The sequence below is a fragment of the Stegodyphus dumicola genome, chromosome 4 (genome assembly GCF_044657685.1).
Source record: "Stegodyphus dumicola isolate Sdum_Otavi_A_Nest chromosome 4, ASM4465768v1".
Taxonomy (NCBI): domain Eukaryota; kingdom Metazoa; phylum Arthropoda; class Arachnida; order Araneae; family Eresidae; genus Stegodyphus; species Stegodyphus dumicola.
Window position 1 is genome coordinate 36,718,770 of NC_140771.1, and position 18,031 is coordinate 36,736,800.

Here is an 18,031-nt window from a genome sequence, read left to right on the forward strand (position 1 = left end):
TATTTTTCATAAACAAAGAATCACATGTCGAAACTGGAGTAAATATGTTCTGCTCTGTTTAAGTATGAGGTACTCATACATCCAAGTTACTTACAAATGATCATGTACTGTGTATATGGAACAGTTAGTTTATCTGATAGTTTCTGAATGCGAAACTGCTTACGTGATTGCTGCCAAAATTTTAAAAATTCGCTTTGAATTGGTGAAGTTTCATAACATGATGTACTGACAAAGATGAAGACTGCTTATGAAAGTCTGCAGTCCTTTGTCTTTCCTTCCATGTAACTCTACATGTCGTCTTCGATTGCATTCTTCTCCTCCTCTGCATCATCACCTCATTTCCCTGTACATGTCTGATCATTTCTTTGTCACCTTGAGAGAATGTGACGAGAACATAACTGCTTACACCCATTTAAGCTTATAGCTTTCCTTCACTAACACTAATCTTCTGTAATCTCGTAATTACATCCAAAATGATGGATACGGGCGTGGGACATGCTTTAAAACTAAGAGAATTTTCGTCGCTCCACTCGTCGCCTACGAACATAGTCGTAGCCCTCATTTACCCCATGCGACGTAAAGTAATTTCCATGCAACATCCAAAGCAAGTATGGCATTTTTCAATTAGAATTATTTCTGAAAGTCATGGACACTGCCTTCAATAAAAAGGGCTCAATACTTCATCTTTATATGCCTGATAATTTATTAGTTGGATAAGGCTTGTTGCACTGGACGCCAGAAACATAATACATATATTTTCCATTTTTAAGTCCAGATTATTGATTCAACTGCTGTTATGTCAATTTTCATCACATACATCTATCTATATTTCGGTTTTAAATGCTAACCTTCAAAAGCGCAGTTATTTTGATATTGCCTGTTAACTTTAAGCCGGTTACGAGGGATTTTACTGTATCGCGAATATATAGATATTCAGCACTAAAATTTGATCAAATAAAATCTCCGGTACTGATTCAGACATCAAAATATATGCCGAGTCGACATTAAGATAGATGGATGGCATCATAAATTTATTTCTTGCTTCTGCCAAAGAACGCGAATAATATCTAAATCTGGCAAGCGGCCGTAGAAATGAGAGGCAATCCAAGCAGAGCCGATACGGTTGTCATGCCAACGCCGTGAATGTCTCTTCATCCCTCGGGGCCAACGAGCGTCTATGGCGAGCGAGGTTAATTCCCAGTAATTGGTTGTGAGAGGAAGCCCAATCGGTCCGATTAATTATGCGCCCCAAGGGTCGGGGCACCTGCTATCGCCGCAAATGGTGGGCGGCAGCATGGCCATTTATCGCGCCCCACCAATTCGGAGAGAGCTGGAATGGGATGCGTTCGCTACGCCCTCGGGACGCACCCCTTGCATGTGTTAAACTAAATTTAAGCGGTCTGGATCAGTTGGAAATTGGTTGGTCTCAGACGATAATTTGATCGTTATTTGAATTCTCGAGTACTTAACAAAGATAGATTTATCTTATTCAAGGAAATTTAAATACAAGTGTTTCTTTGCTGTTAATCTTACCTCCCCTCCCAGAAATTGTCACTGAAATTCATCGTTTCTTTTAGATGAATAAAACCGCGTTTACTCGAATTTCATTTAAGCTTGTTGTTGTTGTGACTTATCTGATAGTAATATTAGAACAAGCGTAACAAGGAGGGCAACACTGCGCCATGTCGTTGGCAAGAGCTGCAGCACCTTCAGTCGTTAGCAAAAGCCTTCAGCATTAAGGTGACAGTACAACTTCCGCTTCCAGAGCACCTCAACGGACGGGTCCGAGAGTCTCTCCCGCCTCTTCCCCAACCACCAGCCTCTCGAGAGGACTTTCGGCTCGCCGTAAATTTAGAGTGCCCCATTCCGCACAGGCATTATACATTTACAAACTTACATGCCTTCTGTGGGAATTCGATCCTGTGCCCTTCGGTACAGCAGTCAGCGTGGCTATCAACTATCCGGTTGGAAGGCTCATTCAAGTTTGCTTCATCGTAAGGATAAATCCGTCGGTGGCTAAATGGGCAAGGTAACTGAACTCTGGTAGGGTTACCTCATACTTTACCCAGCAATCGGATTGGGTTTTCGTCATTTTCTGCCTATGTAAAGTGAGTAGGAGCATTATTCTTTAAAAAGTCTTTCACGAAGATATTCCTCCCAGTAGGCAGATAGTTCTCGTGTACTTATTATCAACTGAACAATCTGAAACGGCGAAGAAAAATAGCTTAGAAAAATAGAATCAATGAATCTGAACAATCAGCCCTTGTATCTCTCTCTCTCATTTTTTTTAGTTTCAACACTTTGAACGTTATAAATAGTTGTGACTTAATTTTTCCCTGTTTTGCGTCGCCTTAAGTTACATTACGATAACAAGACGTTAATCCTCCACGCGGATTGTCGAACTGGAGTTCCGAAGAAGCGTTGCCAATTCACTTAGCATAAGTTTTAAAGGAACTCTTTGAAAAATGTCTGACAAATTGCTAGTTTTTAAGATATGCTATCTTACTAAGAGTCATTAGGTCTTTTATTTACCTTTCAGTCCGGAGCAGTATAAAATCATTGATTTAGGAACAAAATATATATTTCGGAATAATTTATATCTCTACTTTAATATATCTTATTCGTATACCCGTAGTTTTAGATGTTTGATAGATTATAATGGCTGAAACTTATCTATATAACAACTTAAAATAATACAGCTATATTATAAAAATATTTATAAAGAAGAAGAATGAAATGAAAAAATAAAAAAATTATGATAAAGGAAGATTTTATACAAAACATTAATGAACTAAATGAAGAAAAATAATTTATCATTTAGCTAGTTAGCTTAGAGAACTAAAAAATATAATAATTGTCATTGGGGGCAAAATTTTAAAATTAATAGCTTTTGCATTTGACAGAGCAATTCGATTATATTTCGTCATATCACGGTTTTATTATTCGTGAAATAAAATTACAGATAAATTTTGAAGAGATAAATATTTAAAGTTTTTCCTCTCAATTAACTGTACAATAAATTGCTTGCTTACTTTTAGCTCATTTATTTCTTAAATAAATTTAAATTATTTTACAAAAATCTTTTTGATTTTTTTTTATCTTTTAATTCTTATCAATTAAATTACTCAACTGAAAAATTAGTTTTCATCAATGATTACTTACTTTTTTACTTCCAACAACTTTTTTTTATGTCAAACGGTTGGAAAAATGCAACAATTTTAGAGGGGGGGAACAGAAATTATGTTAAAATTTCATAAACTTCATTAAAAGTTTCTTTTTTTCTTCTCTGTCCGATGGTACAAATAATAAAATGCTAAGCTGTTTTGTTTGTTTGATGAACGAAGAAATGTACGAAAAATCGTTTCAACATTAAATAAATAAAAAATATAAAATCGAATTTTGAAAAATTGCTTCACCACATTGTATTATTACCCGCAAACAGTGTATGCACAAAATTTGAAATCGCTCTCTTAACAGAAAGTAGTAAAAAGAAATCTCGTTATATAACGGAAACTATGTGGCCAAGGAAAGAGCGATTTTTTCCATTTTATTTTAATATAGAAATATATATATGTAATAATAAAATTCCATAGTCAAAAATACACTTAAAATTCTAACTGTATGCTCTTTTCATTTTTAATGGCGACGGTCTCTTATTTGAAAGTACGTGGAATTAAATCCACAGCCCCGTAGTCAAGTTGTTTTTCCCGCCTTTTCTACACGTACAGTTATAGAATGTTCTGGAGATATTTAAAGCGAACTGGAATGGCTGACGAGGCTGACGTCATTTCTTGGAAGCTCCGCCTTTCCAGATGCTATAAAAGGACTTGCAAAGAAATATCGCGGTCTTTTTTTTAATGTAACGATGCAGTAAACTTCATACAAAAAGTTATTAGTAGTTCTTTTTTATTTACTCCGGAGATCTGATTTTTGTAACTGCTATTTCTCCTGAATAATAATAAATGGATCCTGTTTTTTTTTAAACTTATCGTCTGATACTTTGAGCTTCGACTACGTCTATGTTTCTTCACCAATCTATTTATTCAGGACAAAAGCTGGTACATCACATATATATACATGTATAATCTTTGAACATTTCTGAACTTTATGTTAGGTACACTTTTAGATGTTGAAATTTTAAAATAATGAACTTAAATAGTCGAAAAATTGTTCGGTTTTCGGAAATTCGTTAAAATTCAGAAATTAAGCTATAATTTCATACCAATTTCATTTAAAAGATTTTTTTTTTTTTTTTTTGTCTTAGCGGAAAAAATATACAATGGTACAAACGATAAATTTTTGAGATTTTCAATTTGTTTATTAAACGAAGGTATGTGGTAAAATTAGTTTAAAGATCAAACTAAAATAGATCTAAAGCGAATTTCGAAAAAAAAAATTGGCTTCATCAGATAGCATTGTTATTCACAATAAGCACGGATATGGAATTTAAACCTAATAACTTGTCGGGAAGTAGATTAAAAATTGAAGACAAACTTTTGCCTATGCGACAAATACCGTGAGTAAAGCTTATAATTATGTCGAATAAATATATGATAATAATTGCATCTTTCCTTTCGAAAACTGTATAATTTGTAACCATTTTGTTATAATTTATTTTAAAGTATTTTCTTACGTAAATTACATTAATTAGTATAAGTATTTGTTTGTGTAAATATTTTCGCTTTTCTTTAATTTCTTTTTAACATTTTACTATAATTGTTGAACAAAAACTTGTACAAATCCTAAATATGTTGGGAATTGCAACAACAGAAATTTCTCAAGAAAATTACCACCGTGCATTATATTTTCTCTTTTCCTTACGTTCTTAAAAGCATTTCTAAAACACATTAAAATATTAGTCTTCTGATAAATTAACATTGAAATTAACTCAATTTACTCACACATTGCATTTTAAAATTTCGATAATTTAAGTATTATAAAATTATAAGCTTGCTATTGTATTTAGTTACTTAGTTTAACAAAATAAAATTAGAATTAAAAAAAAAAAAAAAAAAAAGAAAATTTGAAAGGCTTTAGGTTTTAAATTGAGTCCAAAGGGGCGTTTTATTAACATTTTGTGTGTTACCTTTATTTATTAAATATCAGGTTCTTCGCACTTAAACCATAAAATTTAGTTCAAGAGCAGTATCACAAAATAATTTTTAAATTGAGCATATCTTTATAATTTCCGATACAGAGACTTGTGCGCTGGAGATAAAAATGTTTTTTTTTTTTTTTTTTTTTTTTTTTTTTTTTTTGTACTACGTTGCCATTGCTCGCTTTGAAATCCTTGAGTTTGTTAATCAAAAATTCGTTAAAAGTTTTATAAAATATGAAATCGGTAAAAAAAAAAAAAAAAAAAAAAAAAAAAAAAAAAAATTCCAAATTTCAAATTTCAGCTTTCAGATGCCCATATTCGCAGTAGGATTACGTCATTCCAAATTGGATGGCTCTAGGTATAATTGTTTTATCACAATGCGAGAAACATATATACATTTATGCAGATTCATTATTTAATTTCTTCAAAGATAATACAGGACGACAATGTTTGGTGGCAACAGTTTGAAAAGGGAAATGGACATTCAAAGTGATTCGACGCAAAATAGCAACAATACAACGAAAACAATACTCCCTCAGGGACAAAACCCCTTTGGATTAATAAAATAAAAGAAACTGATTTTAAAATAATGACATTTTAAAACGAAGCCATGATTTATGAAAATGTGCAGTAACTAAATGCATATAAAAGATGTGTTCCCAATGAAATTAAAAAAATCCAGAAATTTTTATAGATTTTTTGATTTAGAATGACATATTTAAGCTTTTCAGAGTTCTCTGCTTTAAAGAGGCGTGGCTTCAAAAATATGTGACATTGAAAAATGACTTTGTATAAAAGAGAACGGAGCGAGGCAATAAAGTGACAATTTCAGGTTGAGCGATAGATTTCCGGTTCTGGTTCGTCGCTAGTTGTACATTTAACGGCAGGGGAAGTCGAAGAAGTGTTTTTACTTTCCCTATAGGGGACAAAAAGGACCACAGAAAAGCGTCCGCGGACACCATGCCGAGAGGCAGTCGTCAAATGAAAAAAGAACCATGGATTTTTTCCCGCCGATTTTTAGCCTTAACGCCGTTTTCTGCTAACATATGCACGGTTTTAGATGTTCTCTTTCTCTAAATCCATCCATCTCAACTTAATAACAAAGGTAAAAACGAAGTGGGGGAAATAATAATCGCTTGTCTTCGAATTCTGGAAAATATATAATTTAGAATAATTGATTTACAGAAATAATTCAGAGTTTTATTTCAGTTTGAAATTACTAATCATTAGTATTTAATTACCTTTTTCCATATTTATTATTCAATCACATTATCGTCTGTCTGTGAATTTCTGGGAAAAAAATTCTTTAAAGAAAAGAATTAGTTCTTATAATTTAATTTATTAGCTTTTAGAGTTATGATTTTCTTTCTTCATTTTGTTAGTCATTCATATTATTACAGATGAACCGGGATTTAAGAATCATTTTGAACCGGCTGAAAAGCTCACTGAATTCACATCACATAGGTAAATGCGCAATAGATTTTTTTTTTAATTTCCTTTGTCACATTCCTCTATGAAGGAATCTCTTCCTTAAGAAGACAATCCTCACATGTTTTGCCATAACTGGTTAACAGACATCAAAGCAATAATGCGCCCTTTAGGGGACATCAAAGCCTTGACCAGTGAAAGACACAACCTTCTGCCTCTTAACTGGTGTGAATTCGTGAATCTCATCTGGTTTGCGTAAGGATCATAGGGATTAGCCATAATTACACACGTAACACAGCATATTTCTAGATAATTCGCATCTTTATTTATTTTTAAGGTAGGGTACGAACTGCGCCAAATTTGATCGAAGATCCTCGTCCCCCTGTTTTCTAATCCACGAACTGCGCGACGTTTCCTGTCCCCTATTTCTTTTCCAAGAATATTGGGTGCTACAAAAAGTCATTTATCGCCATTAATGGGACATTCTATTGACACTGCAAGCCTTTATTTTCATTTATCAATATTGTAAAAATTGTGCATGCAAAACAAATATTAATTTGAAGTCTGGCGTGTGCTAAAGTAAAAATAAATTTCTTTTACACTCATTTTAAAGTTTTATTATGCTTAAAGGAATGATGAGCCAGATCTTTTTTATTCTCTGTAAGAATTAAAAACTTTCCAAGTTGTAGATTTTAATCGCTGATTTATATATATATATCACTTTAGAATAGTAAAATTGATAGATTAATGACATACACAAAACTGATACATAATCAACGTATCAAATATCGGATTTGTAGGTCACCTTAAATAAGTTTCTTGTCTAGATAAATATTAACAAATCTTCTTAGATAGCAGAATGGTTTTAACTTTCAAATTTATCGTTTTAGGTAAACAGTTCTACTTTAATTTAAAAAATTCTCTTTATTAAATCTAAAAATTGGACTTCTCAAGTCGTTCTAAATTCACACTAATATTATTGCAATATATTCCCGTATTAAGCTTTCCATTTGTAATCAATGAAGTTTTTAAGGTTATTTAACTTTGTTACAAATTCCATGTTTTAATACTAGAAACGTTTAAATAGTTATTCTGTTTTCCACCTGATGTACTTTGGCATACATTTAATTTCTAATACACATTTAATTAATAAATTAATAATTATGAGCGTCAACGGAATTTTCATAATTAACAAACAAAAAAAAATCAAACTCCCTTATATTCATATCCTGGGATTTTCAGTTCCCTTTTAATCCTCCTTTTTCACATATTGTTGCACTGTATTCAAGTTTTCATGTATGTAGAATTTATATACTTTGTATTGTATTTATGCCAATTTATATTTAAATGATAATTTTTACAAATTCTTGCATCACAACTCTAGTTAATAGAAGATGTTTCTAACACCTTGGCAAAGCTTAATCTTCAGCATGTAGCTTATTTTCCAACCTAGTTTCAGGTTGAATTATTTGTAAAATTAATTACTTGAAATTTAATGAAGTAAAAATACTTTTTAACTTATTCTTTAAAAATATTGCAAAAATTTTCACCTTTACCTTAGCATATATTTTTACAAATCCCTCTAATAAGAAAAAAATAAGGAAAGTAATTAACTCGGTTTCGATGATTGATACCTCGGTGCAAATTATATGTAACATTTTTCCAAAAACATAGAATTTATATGGATATCAATAAATTAAGGATTATTTCTCCATCTAATTTTCTTAACATGTTTATTCCAGAATTTTCTTTTCACACTGTAGCGCTTAACTTTATGAGTTTTCTATAATCATTCAATTTCTCTAGCCATGGCAACTTTGCATACCTTTTGACAAGTAATTATATTTTTAACCACTGTACACTCTAAATACGAAAGAGTCCTATCCGACTCTAAAGGAGTGATATCCCACCTCCCTCTAATGCCAAAATGGCACCAACCTCGAAGGAGCGATATTTCACTCTAGTAAAAAGCGGTCCCTTTTCACACAAAAACAGGAGTGACCCTTTCTTCGTTCGCTCTTCTTCGATAGTCAGATATTGCCCGATATTCGGGTGAAACCACACACATTACAAGGAGTTATAATAATAGTCTTCTCATTCCTTGATGGTGCGATTTTTATATAATTATTTTATAGGCAAACTGAAAATTGTGATTTGCTATGTAAACTTTATAGCTGATGTATTGTTTTAGATATCTGGTTAATATTATCTCTTGAAAAGAATATTTTACACTACTTTTTAACATGCTATTGTGATTTTAATTATCTGATATATACATCTGTTTTAGATTTGCTACCTATGTACTTACTTAAACATTTATTGGTGATGAGATTTCTTTCCAGATCTAACGAAATATACATATAAAAAAATTACATCCATATTCAAATATTGGAAATTCGGTGTAGTTAACATTCTGAAATACTTAACACTATCACTTTCTCACAGAATATATTTTATTTTACAGAAACATGGCTTTTGTCTTTATGTGTAGTAAGCAATAAAAATAAGAACGTCAATGCAACTTATATATAAAAACTGGATTATGAATCAAAGTAGATCATCATTGAAATAAAAAAACACAGTTTAAAGACAATTGTATCTTCATTGTTTAGACATATAGTTTTTCTTTCCAAATCTAACGAAATATACATATAAAATAATTACATCCATATTAAAATATTGGAAATTCGGTGTAGTTAACATTCTGAAATACTTAACACTATCACTTCCTCACAGTACTTCTGATGTGAAATTACTTTTAACTCACAGAATATATTTTATTTTACAGAAACATGGCTTTTACCTTTATGTGTAGTAAGCAATAAAAATAAGAACGTCAATGCAACTTATATATAAAAACTGGAATAGCAAGATATTCGCAATGAAAAACTTAGTTTTTGAATAAAAAATAAGGTTTTTCAGGTACTTAAAACTTTGAATAAATATTTCAGATATTTTCAAAATTTGATTTGAGAAATCAAAAAATGCTTAGTTTCATAAAAGAAATTTAAAAAAATCATTTTAGATGAATCATATATATATATAGTGATATACATTCTAAATTTTGTATACATATTTTAATTTAAAAAAGCAAATTATGCTTATTCACAAGATTTGGGCACGTAATCATGTAAATTGTAAGCTAAATTTTCCATTAAATAATCATACTAGTTGGAAAAGTAATTTATTAAAAACAGTTCTTGACAAATTTTATAATGAAAATTTGAATGTGTTAGAACAGCTGATCATATATATATGTGTCAGTAAACCTGTATCATAATCTGACAGATTTAACTTCTTAAAATGCTACTTATAATTGAATATATTAATACGATTTGTGAATTGATGTTACTAGTAGTTTGTCTACTTGAGTATAATATGCATAAAAAATCGAATAATAAATTTTAATATACATTGAAGTAAGAAACAAATGCGAATTTAATTTCCCTTACATGAAAATTATTCAGCTTTATTTTCAATGTATGAGATAATAAATAACCATAAAAATAAGTAACCATAAAATACTCTCATGCTATTGTTTTTAGCTTCATGTATTGCACAAAATATTGCAAAAGAAATGTTTCTATTTCTTATTACATAATTATGAAGAGCTTAAAATTAATTATTACCCCAAATTATGAATAAAGTCTAAAATCTTCAGTTAGCTTGTTACGCTTTCTATTTTTGAGAAGTTATATGCATACAAATTCCTATACATTAATCATTGCAGGTGAATAAATGCTTAAATATACTTTTAGACTATAACTTATTTTTATATATGCTAATTCCAAGTCTCATTTGGGAAAAATAAAGTAAATTTTAAAGTGAAATAATATGGATTATAGCTCACATGTGTAAGCTAAAAATTCATTTTTCATAATTCTGCTGAAAATTATGTATTTCATTTATTGATTAAATCCGAATAGGAATCATTACCATAACTGCAGAATTATAATAATTTCAATGAACGAAGTATTTTAAATATAAGTGAAAACAAGCAATGCATGAAAAACTCTAGGAAATATATGTACATATATAAAAATGGAAAATATGACACTAAAATATGACAATAAAATGACATTAAAAGCATGAAATGTAATGCATGTACAAAATGCAATAAATTCACACTCAAACATGTATTTAAAGAGTCCACACAAGCTCTAGGAGTGCTGACATTATACAAAAGGCTTGCAACAAAATTATAAAAATTTGTTGATGTATGTGCATATTGAACGCTAAATACAAAATTAGTTTTAAATAGAATGTCAAATGCCTTCATGGCATGATTTGGGCATGCTATTAAGTGATTTACTGCTTTAATACAGAATGAACTTGTAATACACACTATAATGAGCTGTTTATTCTGAGATGGTCCAAGAGATTCCATGTCTTCTATTCCCTGAAAATAAATTTCTTTATTAAGAATACATCCATTACCTATCTATTAGGACAAGTCAAATACCAATGAGCCATACTAGAAAGTTTATCTTTCCAATTAAAAAATATCGCCAGAAAATTTTTTCTTCTTTCAAAAATAAGTAATTCCTAGTAATTTTATTCAAATAGAGGTCTTTTGCTTTTAGTTTCTGTAAAAATGCAGTATAAATACATATAGGAATATGTAAATATTATATTGATGCAAATATAGAATAGGATAGTCTATTTGTGCGTTGCTTCTTAATGAAAAATGTAATAAATAATGTACATAAAAATGTAAAAAGAACAAACTATATGGAGAATTAGTCTGTCTTTTCCTTATGAAAACAAGTATCATCCCTTCATAATAAACTATTGTTATTGTAAAGATGTTTGTTCTTGATTTCATGATCGCTATAGTCTGGCTGGAAGTGTATATTTTGAATTTCACCTTGAAGCAATTTTTCCATCACTTTACAAGTTAAAAAAAAAAAAATCTATGTTCAATGTATATACATGCATATATATGATTAGTGTCATGCTTTAGATTTAGATCATATAAAGGCATCACACATATTACAAACCATCTTATTCTCTCGAAATATTTGCTAGTATGTAGGTGACATTCAAATCAATGCAATTCCAATTCTACAGAAATTAGCTAAATGACCATGCATCATCTGTGGGTACAATAGTCGAAAGCAGACTGAGAAGATGAATTTTAGCCACATGAGGCCAAATACATTCACTGTTGTAAAATGGCTCATTTTAATATAATCTGCCCTCTTAAAATGAAAGTTAGTGCAAAGCATATCAAAATTCCTCAATACTTACATTTAGCAAATATTAGAAGTGCAGAATTTGGAATTTTTTTTTTTTTTTTTTTTTTTCCCAAATAACAGCCTGATGCTAAAATACTTGCTTTGCCTTTACCCTACAAAAATAAAAATAAAAGTATATATAAAAGACATATACTGGATAAAAATTGCATGTGAAATGTAATAATTAATTGAAACTATATAAATATCACACATGAACCTTTCAAGATAGAATATGTAGCAAATTTCAAAGTATATGCAGCTCAGCTCACTTACATATAGTATCAATAGCTTATTTACATATACATACACTGCAAACTAAAAATATTATCCTATGAAAAGAATTTTATAGCTAAGCATATGAAATTATTTTTTATGCATAGACTTATGCCAAATATTTACTCATTAATAATGAATAAAACCTTTGTCCCTCTTTCTTTCCAATAATTTTAGCTGAGCAAAAGTTCTGTGAGCAAAACTAATGCTTTTAGGTCATCTATATATATATACACATGTTTATTACATAATGATTACAAAAATATCATTAAAAGGCCTTTGGCACTAGAGGCACATGCATTTACAGCTTAACTTTACGAGCCAGAAGAAAAAAACTATAAGCCATTTAAGAATAAAGACCAATGTGAGTAATAGATACAAAATTACTTTACTCTAGGTAATTAAAAAGTAAACAAAGAAAAGTTTTAAAGTATTCTATCATTTATAATCCTAGTTAAATTTTTAAAGATTTTTACCACTGAAATCAGCAATACTTGGTACCAGAAGATCAGGGCGTTTTGTTTCCACATATTTCAAAATTCTTGGGACATAAAAAGATGAAAACTGTTTTTTAAATGTCTATCATTAGAAATTGTTTCACTTTCAATATAATTTCTTACATGGCTATTACACAAAACCATTTCAATTGTTTTTATGACTGAAACATACTGAAATGTTTCTTTTACAATTTTGGTTTCAAATTGACCTGTTTTTGTATTCAGAGCTTGATCCAATCTACTGCCAAGCATAATTTCGACAGCTTCGATAAAATTCTGACAGCTTTTCAAAGCCTTTATTTGTCCTTTAGTTGCTGACATGCCATCAAAAATCTGCCTAATGGGAAGGATGCCTCCGTGGAGGTCTTTGTAAGGCAAACTGGTTCGTATACACGTTACACATGGAGAAAACCACAAAAAAGTCCATGCAGCCAGCTCCTTCATGCGATTCAAACTCTGGACCGAACTACCAGTGCTCAGCGACTTTGCCGCTGGTGGGTAATATTTAGGGAATGTGCATTAAAAAGCATGATATTAAGCATTTGTAAGTAAACAGCCTGTTAAACATGGTATTTAGGGCATATAAATTAAAATGAGCGCAGGGGCGTAGCTAGAGGGGGGGGGCAAGGGGCATCTGTTCCCGGGCGCAGGGATATACTGTAACAAACGTGCTTTTGCAGCGTTTACATTTACTGGATTCTTTGCGGTAGCGTTTTCGAAGGCAGGTGAAAGGATGGTAACTTTGAACTTCTGCAGTTCAGAATGCAGTTCCAAATACTGATATACATCTGTAAATTTTTTTCATGACTGTTGCGAGAAGAATTTTGCAAAGTACAAATGGATTAAAAAACACCTAAAGACTGAGAAATTGTACCATACTGTCTACAAATCAGCTGATAGAGTAGTAAATCAAACTTTTAGAATACTATTAATGATTTTGTATATAAGGAAAACAAACAAAATAGTACTTTACGGTATTAGAATTAATGTTTTATTTCAAAAATAAACCCAGATATTTTGTTTTTATATATATCATTTTGACATTTTATAGACTTTTTATTGTGCACTGAGCGAGGCAGCAAGAACTCTAGCTACACCTCTAACAGTGTTCACATAACTTAGTTATTGAAAATGTAGTAAACAAGCTGTGTTACCTGGGTCTTTAAATCCTATCTAAACCAGAAAATGAATTCATATGAGTTTATTAAAATCAGATTACTTACATTTCTTTCCTACTTTAAAGGACTGTGCATAAGAAAAGGTTTATAAGACTTGTTTGATACAACAATAGCTTTTGCTAATGTAAACAATTATATTATTTTGAACATTACTTCATCAGATCCTCTCACTCATTTTAATATCACTAGGAGAAGATATAATAACTAATTGAAATGAAAAGGCAATAATCTTGAAAAGTAATAAGTAAATGTCATTAGTTTAACTTTCTAACTATTGAGTTGATGTACATGAATTAATCTATGAATCAAATAGAATTATCATGTTTAAATTAGTATATATTTCGACAATTTTGAAAGTATGCCTGACAAGTTTTCTTAGGGGGAAATAAATAAATAAAAATAACCCGTCGAATTAGGTTTTCTCCCGCAATAGAAGGGAGGAGAAGCTGTTTTTTAATTGTGCATTTTATTATCTGTTAATAAAATAAGTTAATTTTTTAAATATGATAGGCGCTGCCACAAATATAAGGCAATATTGCTTAATTTTCATATTATAAAATAAATATGCATCAAACATTTAGGTTTTATGGCTTACATATAAAAATGTCGTTTTGTTTCAGTTGAAATAAAAATGTTTAGACATGTACGAATTTTACTATTTAATTAAGTTTGAAAAAAACATGCCTTACATTTTTTAAAAATAAATACTGTTTTTTTAATTTTCTTATTTGCATTAAAAGAAATAAACATTTGGTGTACATATTATATATTGGCATATACGTATATTTGTCAGTAAATACATATTTAGCATAAAATAAATACATGTATATAGCATAAGTCAACTGAATATCTGGAATTTTCAAAAATCCGGACTAGGTATAGTTTTTAATTTAAAACAGAGTAGAAAATAAAATTACCTTTTAGGACATTAACAGCATCTTCGGGAATTTCTAGCAGTTATAAAAATCTGATAATTTTGAACTATCATGTAATCCCTCCTGAAAAAAAAAAAAATATTTTATTGTGCTACAGTTTAAAAAAAAGATAAGAGGCAGATAAATTTGACAATTTGCTGTGGCACAAGTATAGGAATATAGAACCTATGTAAATGGAGAAGATACTAAAATTTTATGCTTGGTCTTTGACTGAAAATGAATTCTCATTAAATAGTTATCTGCATGAATTACCTGGAATATTTAATAATACAATAGTTTTCAGTTTGTCATCAGAAAATCAAAACTTACTATTTTTTTTTAAATAGCTGGGTTTTTTTTTAGTCCAAAGGGGCAATTCTCCCAGAAGGACTGTTAATTTCGTTTTGGCATTTTGCATCGATTCCCGATATGTTTCATTTCAAATTACTGCCACCAAACATTATATTTAAAGAAATTAAATAATGAAGAATCTGCAGTAATGTATGTATGTTTCTCGCATTGTAATAAAACAACGGTACCTAGAGCCAACAAAATTTGAATAAGGTAATCTTCCATAGAATATGGGCATGTGGAAGCCCTAATTTGAATTTGAAATTGGTTTTATTATTTGCTTTATTATTTAATATTTTGTAATACGTCAACGAATTTTTGATTAACAAAGTAAACGAATTCAAAGCGAGCAATGGCAATACTGTACGAGTAAAAAAAAAAAAAAAAATATATATATATATATATATATCCAGCTCGCGAGACTCTGTATTGGAAATTCTAAAGATATGTTCATTTTAAAATTATTTTGCGATATTGCTGTTGAATGTTTTTATGATTTAATTTTGAATGTTTTTATGGTTTAATTAATGTTTTTATTTAAGTGCGAAGAACATGATATTTAATAAATAAAGGTAACACACAAAATGTTAAAAAAACGCCCCTTTGGACGTAATTTAAAATCTGAAGCTTTCAGTCTTTTTTAAAGAATGCAAGATTTTTTTTAAATCGTAAACGGAAAGCCGTCTTATCAGCTTTATTGGCCTCCCGGACTTTTGAATGTTCAATAGGCCTTAGCTACACCTACACTCTCGAGAATAACAACATATTTGCAAAAATATAAGTTTTAGAATGCTGATATGACCCAGGTAGTGCTAGTATTTATATTTTGGAAAAATTCAGCTTTTTAACAGTAAGTGAATTTTATTGTCACAAACTATAAGCAGAATTTATAAAAAATGAAAGTTAAAAATCTATTAAAAACTACTAGAAGTTGAAAACGATATGACTTCAATAGGAAATTCAGTAAAGTATACGGTTTTTATTTCGTCCAATACTACCAAATAATTTACACACTTGTGTTATAAAAAAAATCAAAACTTTAGTATGCATTTTTTTTTTCCACCGCTGTTCTTCCTATTTGAAATAGGAATGCATGCAAAACTAAATTTAAATAATTAAATTCGATAGCTTTGCGTAAATTGTTCAAAAATAAAAATAATGTTAAGAATTATTTACAAAAAGTACCATCCATACGTACAGCTTTCATTGTGTTAGCAATACATAATAAATAAAACTACGTTACAGCTACTCTTAAAGCAAATTTAAATGAAGCTACTCTTAAAGCAAATTTACAGACACCTAAAAAAAAGAGCAAACTAAAACTACTTTTTATTACATACTTAAATTTTGACACATAAATCTAACTATAATTTATAATAATTAAGATATTTATATTAAGAAATAATTGTATATATATTTTAAAAGCGAACTTACTTTTGGCAAAGGAGCTGTATCCATTATTACGACTGTCCTCGCTTGAAATGGCGCTTAGAAAAAGAACGTTCTTTGGCTTAGCAAATTTGTTTGGTCAGTCGGGATGGACAATGGCAAGACAGGGGGTCGTCCTGCTCCTTCAATTCACTCCCTTCCTCAAGGTTATTATTGCAAGTGGGAAACATGTTCTGCTACCAAGACAGTAAATTTGCGTTTTTTGACACGAAACGAAGCGAAAACTTCGGTCACCCTCCAAATCCCACTCTGCGAGATTTAGAGTGTATTTTAATTCCTGTTGCAACAGGAATAGTCTGAACGGGAATACTGATAGTCATGACTATCAGTATATTATTCACTTGTTTCACAAGTGCAACTTTTATTTTATACTCAAATCTACGTAAAATAGCATTAAAATTTCAGTTATGCGGAGCTTCTGATCGATTGCTTGTTTTAGATCGAATGAAATTAAGCTTAATGTTACTGTTAATTAGCTTGTTATTAATTTAATTATACTTTTTTAATTAATTATATGTTCAGGTATTTCCAAGTACATTACGCAAACTTTTGCATCCCAATTTTTAATTTTTGTTTAAAAAATAAACTTTTATTTATTGAGAGGCCTGATTGATTATATTAATTTGCAGTATTGTTTATCTAATTCCTTTCTTCTAGATAAATTTTAGAAAAAACTTCTTAGCATAATAATTTTAATTTATTTACAATTTATACGTCAGTGTTCCAAGTGCATAGTAATGTTGTTATAATAGATTTCATGCTAAGCTTTTTTTAAATTTAACTAAATTTAATTTCTGCAAACATTTACATGATTACTTTAATTAACAAAAAAAAAAAAATATATATATATATATTTTTAGCACACTTTAACACACTTTGATATGGAATGCTTTATAATTATTTAATTTATGATATTATTATAATAAATGAAAGATGTTTGTAATGCTAATATGTATGTTAACCAATACCTTTTATTTTCTTTGTTAGCTCTCGCATTTATTACTGTTATTTAAGTAATTAGCCTGCTTGTTAGATATTTTTTACTTGTTCTTGTGATATGTAATTCTATTTCTTTATTTTTATTTTCCTCTTGGCTACAATTGGCTTCGAAAAGTTAAATTGTAACCTTGTAGGCAGCAGGGGGAAGAAATTTTGATTGGCGCAGTTGGACTATAGTTCGACCCGGGGGGGATTTTCATTAGCACAGTTGGAGTACACCCATTTTTAATATATAATATTCCTTTTCAATGTAATTTATAATACATTAGTTGAAGTCTCCGGCGTTGCCCGGCTTTTCGCAGAGTCAAGAGGCTTCATTTAGAGCAAGAAGTAGCCATTACTTTTATATCTACCGCATGCTCTGTAGGCAATAAAATTTCCTTACTTTCCATCGGATTTGAGGCAGTTCAGTTTAACGAAAATGCAAAGCAATTTTTTAAACAGAGGTTTAGTAAAAAGAACCAATTAGATTCAATTTATCCATTCATTTTACTTTGAGTATATTTATAAGAGACAGAAAATTTATTACAAAATAACAACAAGTTGTTTAAATTGAAGAAAATGAAAACCAAATGCAAAATTTTTAATTAGTTTTTAATGGAAGCTT

General features: G+C 29.9%; 1 long non-coding RNA gene across 1 annotated transcript; it reads right to left on the reverse strand.

Annotated features, from left to right (window-relative positions):
- Positions 1 to 10,548: 10,548 nt before the first annotated feature.
- Positions 10,549 to 16,477, reverse strand: LOC118183107 (uncharacterized). The gene is made up of 4 exons (XR_004757175.2): positions 16,411 to 16,477; positions 14,629 to 14,709; positions 11,777 to 11,876; positions 10,549 to 10,925 (listed from the first exon to the last, which is right to left on the reverse strand). It is a non-coding gene; the product is annotated as an uncharacterized LOC118183107 (long non-coding RNA).
- Between the last annotated feature and the right edge of the window lie 1,554 nt (positions 16,478 to 18,031).